This window comes from Oryctolagus cuniculus, chromosome 1 (assembly GCF_964237555.1).
Source record: "Oryctolagus cuniculus chromosome 1, mOryCun1.1, whole genome shotgun sequence".
Classification (NCBI taxonomy): domain Eukaryota; kingdom Metazoa; phylum Chordata; class Mammalia; order Lagomorpha; family Leporidae; genus Oryctolagus; species Oryctolagus cuniculus.
The window spans coordinates 58,378,718-58,391,087 of NC_091432.1; the positions used below are offsets into that span (position 1 = coordinate 58,378,718).

The following is a 12,370-nucleotide window of genomic DNA, read 5'->3' on the forward strand; positions in this document are numbered from 1 at the left end:
ATATGGATTACAATGGCTTCCCCCCATAACGTCCCTCCCACCCGCAACCCTCCCCTTTCCCACTCCCTCTCCCCTTCCATTCACATCAAGATTCATTTTCGTTTCTCTTTATATACAGAAGATCAGTTTAGCATACATTAAGTAAAGATTTCAACAGTTTGTTCCCACACAGAAACATAAACTGAAAAATACTGTTTGAGTACTAGTTATAGCATTAAATCTCAATGTACAGCACACTAAGGACAAAGATCCTACATGAGGAGTAAGTGCACAGTGACTCCTGTTGTTGACTTAACAAATTGACACTCTTGTTTATGGCATCAGTAAACAACCTAGGCTCTTGTCATGAGCTGCCAAGGCTATGGAAGCCCCCTGAGTTCACTGACTCTGATAATTTTTAGACAAGGCCATGGTCAAAGTGGAAGTTCTCTCCTCCCTTCAGAGAAAGGTACCTCCTTCTTTGATAACCCGTTCTTTCCACTGGGATCTCACTCACAGAGATCTTTCATTTAGGTTTTTTTTTTTTTCCAGAGTGTCTTGGCTTTCCATGCCTGAAATACTCTCATGGGCTTTTCAGCTGGATCCGCATGCCTTAAGGGCTGATTCTGAGGCCAGAGTGCTGTTTAGGACATCTGCCATTCTATGGGTCTGCTGTGTATCTCACTTCCCATGTTGCATCATTCTCTCCCTTTTTGATTCTATCAGCTAGTATTTGCAGACACTATTCTTGTTTATGTGATCCCTTTGGTTCTTAGTCCTACCATTACGATCAATTGTGAACAGAAATTGATCACTGGGACTAGTGAGATGGCATTGGTACATTCCACCTCGATGGGATTGAATTCGAATCCCCTGGTATGTTTCTAACTCTACCGTTTGAGGTAAGTCAGCTTGAGCATGTCCCGAATTGCACATCTCTTCCCTCTCTTATTCCCACTCTTATATTTAACTGTGATCACTTTTCAGTTAAGTTTCAGCACTTAAGAAGAATTGTGTATTGATTACAGTATTCAACCAAAAGTATTAAGTAGAACAAACAAAAAAATACTAAGAGGGGTAACATATCAAGTTGCTCATCAACAGTCAGGGTGAGGGCTGATCAAGTCACCATTTCTCATAGTGTTCATTTCACTTTAACAGGTTTCCTTTTTGGTGCTCAGTTAGTTGTCACCTATCAAGGAGAATAAATGGTATTTGTCCCTTTAGAATTGGCTTATTTCACTCAGCATAATGTTTTCCAAATTCCTAACAGGGATCACTTTTCAGTTAAAATTTAAACACCTAAGAATAATTGTGTGTTAATTACAGAGTTCAACCAACGGTACTAGAACAAAAAAAATACTAAAATGGATAAAGCTTTACATTGTACATCAACCGTCAGGACAAGAGCTGATCAAGTCACTGTTTCTCATAGTGTCCATTTCATTTCAACAGGTTTCCCTTTTGGTGCTCAGTTAGTTGTCTGAATGGATTTTAAGAATAATGTTGCATAGCGATGTGAAAGAATGCATACTCGCTTTCCGCTTTTGTGGTTATCAAATATACAAAGCTTAAACTAATAAGCAAATAAAAAAGGTAACAGAAGTTATCAAAACTCCAGTAGTGGTAACTTAGAGCCTAGGAGAATAAAAACTAACACTTTTGCATTTAGACACTACCCATATTTTTTGTAGTATCAAATCATACTACCCCTATATAAATGGTCTTCTCTTAAGGGGCACATCAGAATTGTCAGGAGAGTGTTAACCTAAACAATTTATATACATCCACAAAACCTCAAACTCTGGCAAGTCTCTCCAAGGAGAGTAATCTGCAGGATACCCGATATGTAGTTTATATAATCTTCATTAGTGATTTTAAGAGCTTGATTTTTATGATGTTTTCATAAAGGTTGATGGGATACTCTGCTTTCTTCATATCATTCAAGTACAGTAACTAAAGAAAAATATCAGAACATTATTTCTATTCTATCCAACAAATCTGACAGCTACTGGAGATCAAGATGCCTATAACATTGTGGCTACCCATCTGATTTTTTGGCTCAAGCATTATCCTCTTTTTAAACCTGGCTTCTTCTTTGAGTTTGCCATCCTAATCTCTGCCCTCCAATCTAACTCATGTAGTTCTTGGGCTTCCCTCCCTCCCAACCATAAGACTTTGACAACATTCTTAATTTCCAGCTTACCTACATCCATAGTTTCTTCAGTAACTTCTAACAAGCTATAAGAATTCACAGGTACTTGATTATCAGAAGATAAAGAGTGTTCATTTTAAAGCTGAAAAAAACCTCCAATGTTTCCACCTTTAAAACAAGGAGGAAGGCAGACATTTACACTTGCTTTCCCATTAGTGTCTCCTGACTCTGGATCCTCGAACTTCTGCTAATGCAGATGCTGGCAGGCAGCTGTGATGGGTCAAGTATTGGGTTCCCGCCACCCATGTGGGGGACCTTGATTACCCTGCCAAGTTCTGCTTTGGCTCTGGCCAAATTCTGGACATTACAGGCATTTGGGAGTGAAGCCTCTCCATTAGTATCTTTTCTCTCTGAGCTAGTGGGTGGGAGCACTGTCTCCTTCTGTCTGCCTCTAACTTTGCTAAATAAAAATAAATAAATAAATTATAGACAGACACATAAATAAATAGGAGAAGGAGAACCACCTTTCAATCTCTTAAAATTATGGAGTAATTAAACTATAGGATGAATTTACAGTCCTATAACTCAGGAGTGGCTTTTCGCAGTTCATCTTGTGATTTCCCCCTCCTTGTAATCCAGGATTAAGTTTTAAGACAGTATTCTCCTGTTTAATGTCTGAGGAGTTCCCTCTGAAATGAGAGTCTCATAGCAGGTCCTGTCTTCTCCATTCCTTAAAGGTAGAGTTCAAACCCATCAAGGTTTTAATTGGAGTCCTGGGGCCAAGAAGAAACCTCTGCTTTAGATACTGGAAGTCTTCTGCATTCAGATCTTTGCTTCAATGTGATATCCACAAAAATGCTTTTAAAATCTTGACACATGACAGAGACTTACTGGTATGTTTGCCTATATTATTTCACATAACAGTAGAAATGATTGAAAGTCTACTTTTTAATAGTATTATGTTATTATGTTGGAATGTAGATTATTCTCCTGGGCATCCTTTACTTCATCATACAATTTATTTTATAATTCTGAAAGTTGTCCAAGTCTCCTAGGTCCCTTCTACCCTGTTTATTGTACAAGGAATTGTGGTTTTCTGAGAAGAAATTGCTTGGGATAGAAAATAAGTTTGGTAGGAAGAAAATAAATATGCAGTATGATCACTGTAACTGCTTTCTCATGGGAGAAAACTCTGTTGTATAGGACCTTACTGAAAAAATAGACATTTATGACCAAATGCTGTTACTGCACTCACATTATTATTATTATTTTTTTTGACAGGCAGAGTTTCTCTCTCTGAGAGAGAGAGAGACAGTGAGAAAGGTCTTCCTTTTTGCCGTTGGTTCACCCTCCGATGGCTGCTGAGGCCGGCATGCTTCAGCCAGCGCACTGCGCTGATCCGAAGCCAGGAGCCAGGTGCTTTTCCTGGTCTCCTATGCGGGTACAGGGCTTAAGGACTTGGGCCATCCTCCACTGCACTCCCGGGCCACAGCAGAGAGCTGGACTGGAAGAGGGGCAACCGGAACAGAAGCGGCGCCCCGACCAGGACTAGAACCCAGTGTGCCGGCGCCGCAGGTGGAGGATTAGCCTACTGAGCTGTGGCACCGGCCTGCACTCAAATTCTTGATACACACAAATGGTTTGTAATTGCCCTTTCATCTTCCTGCCAAATTCCTTTCCATCTGAACTACCAAATTCACCTCCATGTTTGCCCTCATAATCTTACTTTCTAAGGCAAACTAGTCATGTTTCTTTTTCTTTCTGAAATCTCATTTGTTGACTTAATCCATGCACAATCTTGTCCATATTTCAAAGTTCAGTACAAATGCAATCTCACCGAAGCAGCCCCTTGCCTGCTTAAAATATGAAACCAAGACAGAAAGTACAGTCATTTAGAAGGATTGTGGGAGCATTTATTTTTTTTAACTTTTATTAATGAATATAAATTTCCAAAGTACAGCTGATGGATTACAATGGCTTTCCCCCCATAACTTCCCTCCCACCCACAACACTCCCCTTTCTCGCTCCCTCTCCCCTTCCATTCACATCGAGATTCATTTTCAATTCTCTTTTATACAGAAGATCGATTCAGTATATGTTAAGTAAAGATTTCAACAGTTTGCACCCACATAGAAACACAAAGTGAAAAATACTGTTTGAGTACTAGTTATAGCATTAAATCCCAATGTACAGCACATTAAGGGCTGAGATCCTATATGAGGAGTAAGTGCACAGTGACTCCTGTTGTTGACTTAACAATTTGACACTCTTGTTTATGGCATCAGTAATCTCCCAAGGCTCCAGTCATGAGCCGCCAAGGCTATGGAAGCCTTTTGAGTTCACCGACTCTTATCGTATTTAGACAAGGTAATAGTCAAAGTGGAAGTTCTCTCCTCCCTTCAGAGAAAGGTACCTCCTTCTTTGATGACCCATTCTTTCCACTGGGATCTCACTCGTGGAGAGCTTGCATTTAGGTCATTTTTTTTTTTTTGCCAGAGTGTCTTGGTTTTCCATGGGAGCATTTATTTTGAATACTTCCAGTAGGTACCAGGATATCAACACAGATGTGGTACAGCAGTCTAGGTAGTTGTCTATAATGATAAATTTGGAATTCATAAAAACATATATTTATTTGAAAAGTAGTGACTAAAAGAGATGGAGGGCGAGACAAAGATCTCCCATATGCTTGTTCACTCCCAAGATGACCACAACAGCCAGAGCTGTGCCAGGCCGAAGCTAGGAACACAGAACTCCATTCGGGTCTCCATGGTAGGGTCCCAAGTATGCGAACCATCTTCTGCTGGGTTCCCAGGCACATTAGCAGGAAGTTGGATCAGAAGCAGAGCACCTGGGACTTGGACAATCACTCTCACACGGGACTATGGTGTTGCATGTGCCTTCACCTGCTGCACTACAATGCCAGCCCCAACATATGGAGAATGATACCTTAAGAAAATGCAATCAGAAATCTGTATGTTTTGACCTCCTTTCTGGTACTCTTTCTTTTTTTTTAAACCAACAATTAATTTTAAAAACAAATATGGTGGTTGTTGATATGGTGCAGGAGGTTAAAGTCCTGGCCTGAAGTATCGGCATCCCATATGTGTGCTGGTTCTGGTTCTGGCTGCTCCTCTTCCGATCCAGCTCTCTGCTATACTCTGGGAAAGCCATTGAAGATGACCCAAGTCCTTAGGCCCCTGCACCCACGTGGGAGACCTGGAAGAAGCTCCTGGCACATTGTTTCTGATCAGCATAGCACTGGCCAATTGCGGCATCTGGGGAGTGAACCAGCAGTCGGAAGACTGCTCTTTCTCTACTTCATCTATAACTCTGTTTTTCAAATAAATAAAATAAAACTTAAAAAAATACAGGATATTGATTTACCCTTCGCATCTTGACAGTCTACCTGTAGTATAACTACCAGTTAAAAACATATCTTTATAAATTGGTAGTTCCAAGCAAAAAAAATTCACAGAAAGGAATATGAAAACAGCAGAAGAAATACACGATTGAGCAGAAATATCTGTCCAAAGAAGAACATCTAATTTTGACTTAACTGTAAAACGAAGAGAAGATTGTTCTATGTAGGGAAATGTACATCATGATAGGATAGTCAGGTGTGAAGATTTGAGAGTAGGAATCTAGGACATAAATCTCTACTATTTCCTGAATAAAAATGATATCTTATAATATTTAAACTTCATAGTGCAGACACCTGCCTCAGCTGGCTCTATTCCTTGCTCACTGTAACCTTAAAAGCATCTGAAAAACTTGGGATAAAAGAAAAATAATCACACATAATATTCCCATTTCTGTGGCTATATTAGACCTGGGTTTCGTACCAAAAAATGTCCTTGAAATTCACATATAAAGTCCGTGACTTTGCTGACTCAATTCCCCAGTTAATGCTTAGAAAACATCTACTGCTTGTGCTAATAGCACTATTGGTGATTACCTATTGCAGAGTATAGCAGAAGGAAGTCTGTGGGCCTTAAAACTAGTGTTAAGTCAAAATTTAAACACCTAAGAATAATTATGTGTTAATTACAGAGTTCAACCAAAAGTACTAGAACAAAAAAAAAATACTAAAATGGATAGAGTATTACATTGTACATCAACAGGACAAGAGCTGATCAAGTCACTGTTTCTCATAGTGTCCATTTCACTTCAACAAGTTTCCCCTTTGGTGCTCAGTTGGCGCTGATGAGGGAGAACATATGATATTTGTCCCTTTGGGGCTGGCTTAATTCATTCAGCATAATGTTTTCCTGATTCCTCCATCTTGTTGCAAATGACCGGATTTCATTTTTTTTGACTGCTGTATAGTATTCTATAGAGTACATGTCCCATAATTTCTTTATCCAGTCTACTGTTGATGGGCATTTTTTTTAACTTTTATATAATGAATATAAATTTCCAAAGTACAGCTTATGGAGTACAATGGTTTTCCCCCCCATAACTTCCCTCCCACACACAACACTCCCCTTTCTCGCTCCCTCTCCCCTTCCATTCACATCAAGATTCCTTTTCAATTCTCTTTATATACAAAAGATCAGTTTAGCATATATTAAGATTTCAACAGTTTGCACCCACATAGAAACACGAAGTGAAAAATACTGTTTGAGTACAAGTTATAGCATTAAATCACACTGTACAGCACATTAAGGACAGAGATCCTACATGAGGAGTAAGTGCACAGTGACTCCTGTTGTTGACTTAACAAATTGACACTCTTGTTTATGGCGTCAGTAATCACCCTAGGCTCTTGTCATGAGTTGCCAAGGCTATGGAAGCCTTTTGGGTTCACCGACTTCGATCTTATTCTGACAGGGTCATAGTCAAAGTGGAAGTTCTCTCCTCCCTTCAGAGAAAGGTACCTCCTTCTTTGATGACCTGTTCTTTCCACTGGAATCTCACTCACAGAGATCTTTCATTTAGGTCATTTTTTTTTTCAGAGTGTCTTGGCTTTCCATGCCTGAAATACTCTTATGGGCTTTTCAGCCGGATCCACATGCCTTAAGGGCTGATTCTGAGGCCATAGTACTGTTTAGGACATCTAGCATTCTATGAGTCTGCTGTGTATCTTGCTTCCCATGTTGGATCGTTCTCTCCCTTTTTGATTCTATCAGTATTTGTAGACTCTAGTCTTGTTTATGTGATCCCTTTGGTTCTTAGTGCTTTCATTATGATCAATTGTGAACAGAAATTGATCACTTGGACTTGTGAGATGGCACTGGTACATGCCACTTTGATGGGATTGAATTGGAATCCCCTGGTATGTTTCTAACTCTACCATTCGGGGCAAGTCAGTTTGAGCATGTCCCAAATTGCACATCTCTTCCCTCTCTTATTCACACTCTTATATTTACCAGCAATCACTTTTCAGTTAAGTTTCAACACTTAAGAATAACTGTGTATTGATTACAGTATTCAACCAAAAGTATTAAGTAGAACAAACAAAAAAAAAATACTAAGAGGGATAACGTATTAAATTGTTTATCAACAGTCAGGGCAAGGGCTGATCAAGTCACCATTTCTCCTAGTGTTCATTTCAGTTTAACAGGTTTCCTTTTTGGTGCTCGGTTAGTTGTCACCAATCAGGGAGAACATATGATATTTGTCCTTTGGGACTGGCTTATTTCACGCAGCATAATGTTTTCCAAATTCCTAACAGGGGTCACTATTCAGTTGAAATTTAAACACCTAAAGAATAATTGTGTATTAACTACAGAGCTCAACCAATAGTACTAGAACAAAAAAAATACTAAAATGGATAAAGTATTACATTGTACATCAACCGTCAGGCCAAGAGCTGATCAAGTCACTGTTTCTCATAGTGTCCATTTCACTTTAACAGGTTTCCCCTTTGGTGCTCAGTTAGTTGTCGCCGATCAGGGAGAACATATGATATTTGTCCCTTTGTGACTGGCTTAATTCACTCAGCATGATGTTTTCCAGATTCCTCCATCTTGTTGCAAATGACTGGGTTTCATTGTTTTTGACTACTGTATAGTATTCTATAGAGTACATGTCCCATAATTTCTTTATCCAGTCTACTGTTGATGGGCATTTGGGTTGGTTCCAGGTCTTAGCTATTGTGAATTGAGCTGCAATAAACATTAATGTGCAGACAGCTATTTTGTTTGCCAAATTCATTTCCTTTTGGTAAATTCCAAGGAGTGGTATGGCTGGGTTGAATGGTAGGGTTATATTCAGGTTTCTGAGGAATCTCCAGACTGACTTTCATAGTAGCTTAACCAGTTTGCATTCCCACCAACAGTGGGTTAGCGTCCCTTTTTCCACACATCCTTGCCAGCATCTATTGTTGGTAGATTTCTGAATGTGAGCCATTCTAACTGGGGTGAGGTGAAACCTCATTGCGGTTTTGATTTGCATTTCCCTGATTGCTAATGATCTTGAACATTTTTTTCCTCTGTCTGTTGGCCCTTTGGATTTCCTCTTTTGAAAAATGTCTATTGAGGTCCGTGGCCCATCTCTTAAGTGGGTTGTTTGTTTTGATGTTGTGGAGTTTCTTGATTTCTTTGTAGATTCTGGTGATCAACCCTTCATCTGTTGCATAGTTTAACTGAGAAGTGATCCCTATTGAATGTAAGAGTGGGAATAAGAGAGAGAGGATATGTACAATTTGGGACATGCTCAATCGGACTTGCCTCAAATGGTGGAGTTAGAAATGTGCCAGGGGATTCCAATTCAATCCCATCAAGGTGGCATGTACCAATGCCATCTCACTAGTCCAAGTGATCAACTTCAGTTCACAATTGATCACACTGATAGGTCTAAGAGTCAAAGGGATCACACAAACAAGACTAGTGTCTGCTAATACTAACTGATAGAATCAGAAAGGGAGAGAACGATCCAACATGGAAAGTGGGATACACAGCTGACTCACAGAATGGCAGATGTCCTAAACAGCACTCTGGCCTCAGAATCAGCCCTTAAGGCAATCCAATCTGGCTGAAGAGCACATGAGAGTATTTTAGGCATGGAAAGTCAAAACACTCTGGCAAAAAAACAAAACAAAACAAAACAAAAAAACAAAACAAAACAAAACAAAAAAACAAAACTGAAAACAAAAACCTAAATGAAAGATCTCCATGAGTGAGATCCCAGTGGAAAGAACGGGTTATCAAAGAAGGAGGCACCTTTCTCTGAAGGAAGGAGAGAACTTCCACTTTGACTATGACCCTGTCGGAATAAGATCAAAGTCGGCGAACCCAAAAGGCTACCATAGCCTTGGCAACTCATGACTAGATCCTAGGGAGATTACTGATGCCATAAACAAGAGTGTCGAATTGTTAAGTCAACAACAGGAGTCTCTGTGTACTTACTTCTCATGTGGGATCTTTCCTTAATGTTTTATCCACTGTGAAGTAATGCTATGACTAGTACTGAAACAGTATTTTTACACTTTGTGTTTCTGTGTGGGTGCAAAATGATTAACTCTTTACTTAATATATACTGAATCGATCTTCTGTATAAAAGAGAATTGAAAATGAATCTTGATGTGAATGGAATGGGAGAGGGAGCGGGAGATGAAAGGGGTGCGAGTGGGAGGGAAATTATGGCGGGGGGAAGCCAATGTAATCCATAAACTGTACTTTGGAAATTTATATTTACTAAATATAATAATAATAAAAAAACTAGCGTTAAGTCAATCTCATTGTTGAGAGGGGAAGTAGGGGATTATAAAATCACAAGAAGTGCAGACATATCTAGGATCCTTAAATCCACACTTTCTTCAGGGAACTCTCATTGCAAATGTTCTCTACCATTTGCCACACTTGTATGATATTGTCTTCTGACTCAGAGTAAATCACCCAGATTTAATTGAGATTTCAAAAGTAACCAGGTATCTTAGCAGTGTAAACATCATGACTAAACAACTCATTATACAGATTGAAAGAGACACAGTTCACTTCACAGTGTAAGCATCAAATGAGTGGCTTGGTTTGGAGGCATTGTTTGAACAAGTACACAAAATCTAAGATTTTGGTCATCAGTAACTGATCGAAAGATTCATGGGTCAGATGCCAAGAAATATCTTCTACTACTGCTGTAAGCCCTGTAATGATAATCTTCACATCCACTACTTTTCCTTCCTTTGGAACAGCACTGATGTCCAAGAAAGCCCACATACCTCTTTCTGATGTCCACAGGGATGTAAGTCTGGGTGGCACTCTCCAGAAAGGTCTGGTTTAGAAGGATATTTTGTATAGTCAGAAACAAGAACGATGCATTGACACAAAGGTGCTGGGGCATATAATGACCCCTGCTTACTTCTCCTCCATGGCTGATCTTGATTTCTATTTGAATTTTTCCACTAATCGAACCAAAATCTTTCTCACTGTTGTAGTATGAATTATCAAAGTGAGCGTCATCATCAGGGAGCTGCTATTTCAATAGGTGGCTTTTGTTCAGCTGATGCATATGTCCCCAGGACAAGATGATGAATGCTGAAATCTCTTCCTTCTGGTCTGGTTACATCGTGAAGCCACATGCCGTTAGGCTGGACCACTCCAGTGTATAGGTCATCATCAAATCATAAAGGAAAAGGTGTTCTTTTTCCATATTTTGTGATCCTCACAGATCACACCTTCTTTCATGCATCATCAATGGCTTCTTCCTTTCCAGCCATGGTGGGCAGGCAAGGGGGTATTGGGGGGAGGCTGCAGGCACTCACGTGATGCTGTGGCCGCTATTACCAGTTTTCCGGTATTCTTTCAATACTCCTCTTTTGCAGAAGGGAATTCATGAGCCATAATATTTTTTTCAGGAAAAAGATGCTTAGCGTACTTGTTTAACTGTAAAGATTTACTTATTTAAAAGGCCAAGTTACATATAGAGACACAGAGAGATCTTCCATCTCCTGGTTCATTCCCTCTATGGCCACAACAGCTAGGGCTGGGCCAAGCTGAAGCCAGGATCCTGGAATTCCACCTGGGTCTCCCACGTGGATGGCAGGGGCCCAAGCACTTGGGTCATCTGCTGCTGCTTTCCAAGGTGTATTAGCAGGGAGCCAGATCAGAAGTGGAGCTGCTGGGACTCCAACCAATGCTCAGCTGGGAAGCCAGCATTTCAGCTGGCAGCCCAACCTGCTGCACCATAATGCTGGCCCTACAAGCTGTAATACCTGAGGAGATCTCATCGGTACATTTTAAGATTGTCTCACCTGCCATTTTCACCACCCATCCTGGAATAAGACCAAAGAAACTCTGCTTTCTCTGCTCTGTATCCTCTTGAGAACTGGGCATTTTGAAGACTTCCTTTTTATCGGCAGTGGGTGGGTAAAAGATAACCACACTTTCTGGACAGTTCAAGTTTTGCTTTAGGAAATCTGGCAGGTTTTCCCCCAGGTCACCACATACTTAGCATTGGTGTAACAAGGCACCAGTGCTTCAGGTGGAGGCATTCACTTTGGCACGGATTGTCCACACAGAAAGAATGCAACAGGTTTTCACAGAATCTCCAGACTTCTTGGGTCATGGAATGTACAGTGACAACATTACCATTTTTCTCAGTTGCGGCAATGCTAGTTCTGAGGCCAGCTGTTCTTCAATATTAACTTTCACCTTAAAGGTGTCAGCACCCTCCACTTCCAGTGGCCCTTTTAGTGGCTGGATGGTCACACCTCTCCCACTGACAAGCTGAGTTAAGTCAATAAGCTGTGTAGGGTCAACTCTTCTCAAATCAGTAAGAGACTGCAATCTATTGAAACTCAAAGGCTGACACTGGTGTCTGAAGTGGTGTCCTGGAGTATGGATTGGGATTTAAATTGGTCAAGTTCAGAGGCGGCAAAGACTGGAGCAGGTCCAGAGACCTGGCTCCACAATGCTGCATAGGACTGGCCATGACTCAGTGTGCCAAGAATTTCCAAGGTCATCCTGAGCCACCCCAGAGGCTACTAATTGTACATCTTTATCTGATGTTTACAAAGTTTTGTCCTGAATTCTCTCTCATATTGAAGTGTTTTCCCTGAGATCAGTCCTTCACTATAAATCACTTCTACAGGAGTTTCTAAGGTTGTGATTTTGGAGAACTTGTCATATACAAAGTCTCAATGAAGACACAGAATGAGGACTCCATATACTTTATAGTGCACATTTTTTTTTTTTTTTGACAGGTAGAGTTATAAACAGTGAGAGAAAGAGAGAGAGAGACAGAGAGAAAGGTCTTCCTTCCATTGCTCACTCCCCAAATGGCCGTTACGGCTGGCAC

The 12,370-nt window shown here is 40.3% G+C and overlaps 2 pseudogenes; both read right to left on the reverse strand.

Moving 5' to 3' along the window:
- Positions 1-10,067: 10,067 nt before the first annotated feature.
- Positions 10,068-10,790, reverse strand: LOC138845970 (histone-binding protein RBBP4 pseudogene; annotated as a pseudogene).
- Positions 10,791-11,269: 479 nt separating this feature from the next.
- Positions 11,270-12,057, reverse strand: LOC100347958 (large ribosomal subunit protein uL15m pseudogene; annotated as a pseudogene).
- Between the last annotated feature and the right edge of the window lie 313 nt (positions 12,058-12,370).